The 6,640-nt window shown below is 34.5% G+C and overlaps 1 long non-coding RNA gene across 2 annotated transcripts; it reads left to right on the forward strand.

Annotated features, from left to right (window-relative positions):
* The first annotated feature begins 2,446 nt into the window (after nt 1–2,446).
* On the forward strand, nt 2,447–6,317 carry LOC120437033. Of its 2 annotated transcripts, none has more exons than XR_005610772.1 (3): nt 2,447–2,582; nt 3,772–3,798; nt 6,025–6,317. It is a non-coding gene; the product is annotated as an uncharacterized LOC120437033 (long non-coding RNA). The 2 variants fall into 2 exon arrangements; XR_005610771.1 differs by lacking the exon at nt 6,025–6,317 and adding an exon at nt 5,334–5,350.
* Nucleotides 6,318–6,640: the final 323 nt, after the last annotated feature.

The following is a 6,640-nucleotide window of genomic DNA, read 5'->3' on the forward strand; positions in this document are numbered from 1 at the left end:
AACACTTCTGCAATGTTGTTCTACTTCTTCCAAGTTACTATGTTTCTGCTGAGTTACAATATTTCTGTAACTAAAATAAATTTTAGCAGGCCTCAACCCGCCATGCATGTTAACCATGTAAAATAAATATTTATGTAGATATTTTGCAAATATTTATTATTCATTTTTAGGAGCATAGTGCTTTTTTCCAAATTCAGGTGAAGGCCCTTTATGCGCTGAAAGCCCAAAGGTGATATAAGGATCAGTTTTTGTTTGATACATGGACAATTCAAGTTCAGCTTTTCAATTCATTTAAGAGAGACCTTCAACTGGATGTTTTACTTTTTGTTATTTTTAAGAGTTCAAAATGTGTCCATTACATAAATAAATTTTCATTTACTTTGTAGCATTTCATGGATTTCATAAGCAACACAGTATAGTTGTTTATACAGAGCATAAAGGTAAAAACAATGTGTGCAGTGTTATCTTCATTTCAGATGTCAAAAAGTATTTGTGGCTCCCAGTGTTTTCTTTTTTCGTGCAAACCGGGTCCAAATGGCTCTTTGGTTCTTAAATGTTGCTGACCCCTGGTTTAGATGGTTGTCTTTAAAACCTTCACTGAAGAGTCTTGTTGGAGAAAGCCACACCTTTACCTCACTGCAGCAGGGGTGAACAAGTGGGTGCAAGTCTATTTAGGTTAGAATCCATATGATTATAACCAATATGTATTAGAATAAAATAAATAAATGTGCAATGAACATGTCAGGAGTCACTGTTGAAAAGCCTCATGGCAGTGGGGTTAAAGGACCTCCTGAACCTCTGACTCCTGCAGTGCAGTGAGGTGAGCCTCTGCAGCTCCTACTGTCCTGTGAGGATGCTTAGGTGAACACCAACACCAGCCCCTTGGTTTTGTTGTTCAGGAGAAGACTGTTCTTATTACTCCAGCCAGTTAAATAAATATATCATAATACACTACATTTTAACATAATGACCTTATATTTATTTATGACTTTTAACCATAATTTCAAATTAAAATAATCATGTTTGAAATATTTAATCAACTTATAGAATTAAATCTCTGCTAGTTGTTTTCTGTTCCAAAAATATCTAGTTTAATACTATTTAAATTTACATATATTTTTGTAAATTACACAAAATTGGCATGGCGGAGTTTCCCACTACCCGTGAATGCCTCTTATTTTACGTCTCTGGCTGACTCCTGGATCTCCGCCCACTCTCTGCTCGATCCCTGCCGGTAAGCACTGCTTCTCTGTCTCTCTTTTCTGAAATAAAATGTCTATAAGCTGTTTGAGTGATTTACCAAGTTGTTGTTAGTGACTTATAAAGCCAGTCGAAGTATAAGTCATATTAAAGTGACACAATGGCTGCTTTGTTAGTGAAACGTTGTAATTTTAGTATTTAAAAGGAGTGTTCTGTAAGCTAGCCCTAACAACCAAGTGCTAACGCCTAGCCTAGCTCCTATAGGCCCAGTGCGAAATGTATTTGGTTCATTTGATTGTTTAATACAGTTATTGTGTTGTATTTGGTTCATTCGGTGTTAGTGTTTCTGAGTCTCTTAGGGAAGCTGAAGTTAGTTCTCCTCTTCACAAATCAGTCAGTTAAAACGGCCTCATTCTTTAGGGTTGTAAGGTAATAAGCCGCCATCTTAGAACCACTGATAAGCTGCTGAAGCAGCAGGGTCGGCAACTTCAAAGGAGCCATTTTACCACCTCTGACAGAAGGCCGGGAGAAAAGAGTCACGTGCCTGTGCGGGTGTGTGTCTGTGTTGTGGGTTAATTAACAGAAGGGAGAGAGAGAGAGGATAAAACACATAATATAAGAATAATAACATTTCTTAACAAGAAGAAGTTTTTTTAATTAATCAATTTTAGTTTTTTAGTTAAATTTTAAGAACTGTTTAACAAACACTAGTTTGTGCAGACTGGTTTGTTTTTAAGTAAAACCTACACCTGCAGCTCTGTTTAATTTTTCACAAAGTGAGAAGTTAATAAAATATAAAAAGGCCACCTTCAAATAAATAAAATGCTGCAGTGCGCCATTAATATTATTAATATGATATGTACATATTTAAAACAACAGCATATTAAATGATACTAAATGATACTCTGTGCAGGTGATAATATTTTTAGGAAGCAGAATTTGAATGCAGACCAACTCAAATGTTGAAGCCTACAAATATATCATCCAAGCTTTCATTATGATTGCTCATGCTTTGAAATTGTGATGTCAGAATTTGATAAAGTGTGCAGTGCTAGGTGTAGCAAATCATTGCTTATTAAATCTGTGTTATCTAATAGCACCAAACTAATAGAGCTATCACATAACTGAGAAACTTGTGTGGCTTATTACAAATGGATGAAACCACATTTTACCTTAATGAAGACAGTAATCTTTAATAAGGTGTAGAAAAAAAGGTGAGTTGTTTGTTGCTGTGGTACACAAAGAAGTGTACTGAGTCTTTTGGACTACACAGAGTGATGTAGTATTGACTGTGATGCTGATCTGAGTTGTCTCATTCTGTATTTTTGTGCTTTGTCTTTTGTTACACAGAGTGAAAGAGATCTTTGGTTTTGCCTTTGCTGGTAAGTAAACAGTGATTGTAACTGAAGCAGTATAAACCTGGCATTGCATAGCACGTTTGACGACTTGCATACAGTAGTTTGACTTTTTGTGATATGTTTCCATTTACTGATTGGCAAAAACACAGGATTTGTGACCTGTAGCAGCAAAGCCCCACACAGGACCCTCTGACTCTCCCTGAAAATGTCCCTGAAGTTTAATAGCCCATTTATGTATGATTTAAATTTCTTATGGCTTATTGAATCTAAACATAACTGAAATGTCAGATGTCTTTATCCAGTTGTTCATTTTCTCCTTATGTTTGTGGATTTAAGTAGCAGACAAAACAATTAAAGTGTTTTAGGGGAGTCAGTATAAGTGGTTGCTCAAACACTTAAGTGCTGCACAGGTATTGATTTATATTGTCTCTCAAATTCTGCTGATGTCAGAAAGTCAGAACACTGTAGAAGTATTTTGCCTGACTCTGTATAAGTAATAGCTTTAACAGTTAAGCAATAATGAAAACTAAGAGAACCAGAGGTGTGAGTGGACATTGTTAGGTATATTACAGCCAGTGTGTCTAATTGGTTTATTACTTATTTAGTGAATATAATGTGTTTTAAAATTAAATAGAAAAGTTGCCAAAAGGTACACTGCAAAATTCATAAATATTCCTAGTAACGTGTACAATGAAATGACTTTTAGTGTAATATTTTAAGACATTTAATTTTAATTACAAAACATGGTGCACCACTGCTATTGTAACATGTTAATATTTAAATGTATTTTAAGATTTACATATTCATGTCAGAGACATGATGAGGTTTTCTGTTGCTTCTGATTTATATAATTACTTTGTATCTCACATTTTTAAAAGTTTTGGTTTTTCACACTTTATTAGCACTGACCTGTTGTAGAAAATGTTGGAGCCACAAGGCTTCTGTGTAGGAAATATTTGGTATATCCTGCACTTGTGCCAATTGGTTGGCTATTCTTTGCATTTCTGTAGTAATGAATGCTTTTATTACACATGCCATGTGAGACGCTGCAGTTCATTTATCTCCTCTTTACACTACAGTAAGCTCATAAAGCCTTAAAGTAATTAAGGATTTTACTAGTTAATTTGTGTCACAGTAAATTGGATTGTGTGTGAAGAGGCTCAACAGTCTGAATCATCAAACAGTGATCTGATGAATTGTTTCCTTTCTCTAGACTGCTGATCTGATCGTCTCAAGTCTGGTAAGTAAAGGTTTGTCTGATGTGCAGTGCTGGGAAATGTTTCTCATTATAGGAGATTCAGTTTAGTGCTGTGAGTCAGCACAGCTCTTGGCAATTATCAAATAATAGAAAAGTCCATGAAAACATTTCCAGACTTACAAATCTCTCTTATCATCATACTACATGTATAATTAGGCCCTAATATCGGCCATGCTAAGTTTATTGTAGATTTAGCGGGTGTGTATTAAACATGCCCCATATTTGACTGAAATATGTAGAAACTGCTGTATAGGAGTCATCTGTCTCCAAATTTTTCATTTTGCCAAAAGTCATACTGAGTAAATTATTTTTACTTTTGTGTTAACGGCTCCCCAGACATTATGATATACTGTTGTACCAGGAAGTACACACAGAAACGGGAATTTGAGACCTTTGGGCATTTAGGAACATGTGATGTGTCATAAGTTTGAGTTGAGTGCATTGTTGTATTTTTACTCAGTTGTATATAGCATTGGTATTCCATTTTTATCTTATTTTATATTTTATTTTATTTTTTTATTCTACTATATATAGTATTTTATTTTTATTCTATTCTGTACAGTTGTGTACTGTATTTATTCTTATTTTATTTTATTCTAATTTTTCCTTCATAACTTTTGCACTGTCCACTTCCTGCTGTGACAAAACAAATTTCCCACGTGTGGACTAATAAAGGTTATCTTGTCTTATCTTATCTTATTTTATGTGAAGTGTTTAAAGCAGGTGGTCTGAAACTGTCTGCTCTAACTTCCTTGTGTGGTTTAGCTTGACCATATAATGTTTATATGTTTATATGGTCAAGTAAGTTACTGTAGCACCACATCTTGGTTTACAGACTCTGTTTGTTTTTATTGTGTTAATAGAATGCAAAATGTCCTCAGAAATGTTCCACCACCATATGTTAAACATTTTCATTCAGTTGAATCTAATAATGTACTGTACAACTCTTCAGTGTGTAATGATATATATGTTCTGTATTTTACGGACTGTAAGGCACACTAAATTCTAAGGCACATTAAGCCAAACAAAACAGATAAGTCAAACTTTATTCAACTCATTTACAGTAACTCTCAACATTGTTCAGTTGTAACATACAGAATACACTCACTTTTCAGGATTTGTGGATTGATGAATGTGGATTGATCAGTTTGAAATCTGCTTCATAAGCATGGCTCTCAACAGGTGCCAGGCCCTTATACACACACACACACATATTATGTTGAAGCATAGTACGAATTACTCTACGAGGGTGGTGACTATGGTAGCCATGCTCCGACAATACATCAAGTGATGCTGCTTTGTTGCTTACCAAAGTCATAATAAAACATTTGACAGATTTTTGAGTGCCGTGTACCACATAGAATTGGTTTGAAGTCAGTAAGCACAACCATACATAATGTGCACTATCTATTTTTAAGAAAATTAAAGGCTTTTAAATGTGCCTTATAGTCTGAAAAATACAGTAAAGCCTGGTTTATTGGAAGTGTGTCTAATTCCACTTTATTTCTGTCTTACAGGTGACCTGCTGCAGAAAACCCTCTCCCTCTATCATTAAACAAGCAATTCAGTCTGTCCTATCACTCTCCCTCTCCCTGCTCCATCTTTTTGACAAGCCATTCTATCTTCTATCATTTCTCCGCCATGAGCTCTATCTAAGTTGACAAGCTTGAACCTGAGTTGAAACGCAATCCTGTGACTTGAAATCAAGTTTTACCAGAATCTAAGTTTTTGGAATTGAAGTTACCAGAACTTCGTCAATCTGTTTTCAGAATTCTGAGAGATCTCCGCTCTCACTGCTCCATCTTTCCTGTCGTTAAACTCTCTCACATCCAGTCATTTTGCTGAAAATCACAAGTAGAAAGTTGAAATTACAGTAGTAGAATTACACTACAGTAGAACTCACAGTAGAAACTACTTACACAGTCCTACATTTGTCATTTTAATTTTACATTACACTTTGGAATAAACACTGATAGTTTGGCTTACGAGTGCTGTTACTTTGATAAATTATATAAAATACACACCTTTTTCAAGGTTTATTTGTAATAAGATAATCTGGTTATTTTGTAATACATACATTCAGACTTATATTCACATAAATAATAAATTGGATTCAAATATATTTTTCAAGTCTGTTTCATTGGCTATAACATTTGACTACAAGTTTATACTATTATTATTTAAGGACAAACCCTTTTTGTCACTCAGTGTAAGTGTTCAGTTACAGTTGTCATCTAGAGGCTGCCCTGAGAACCCAGACTTCCTGTTTCCTGACTGCTGCAGAACATCCAGCTGAAGAATCCCCATCACTTGTCATCAGATCACCACACCATCACAGCTCCTTATATTTGCTTTAAATTTTAAATATCTGAAAGATTTACACAAAGTCTACTTAAAAGCTAAGAGTTTTATTATAGCCTGTTGATTGTTGAGATTTATTCTGCATATTACTTTACAGGAGTATAGACCAATTTGTTATCCCGTCTGGTTAAAAAAAAAGAAGAAATAATATATAGTTTTTTGAAAAAGCTACAATAAAACAGACCAAAGTGTTTTCAAAGAACTTTAAATAACTTTTATATTGAGTTTGTATTTAAGTCAGCCTTTTACATCAATTCTGAAAAATCTCTGATTTAATAGTCATTAAAGTCATTAGTTTTTCAGTGTTTACAGGTTGAGTTTTGTTTACATATAAGGTCTAGTTTTACTTCAACAAAATGCCAAGAAAAGGTCAAAGGTCGCAGTCCCAGAAGCTTAGATGGCAAAAGCAGAAAGAACAAGTAACTGTTTCTCAGAGCGGTGAGCAGGTAAAAGTGTCTGTTGC

This window comes from Oreochromis aureus, unplaced genomic scaffold (genome assembly GCF_013358895.1).
Source record: "Oreochromis aureus strain Israel breed Guangdong unplaced genomic scaffold, ZZ_aureus HiC_scaffold_371, whole genome shotgun sequence".
NCBI classification, from domain to species: domain Eukaryota; kingdom Metazoa; phylum Chordata; class Actinopteri; order Cichliformes; family Cichlidae; genus Oreochromis; species Oreochromis aureus.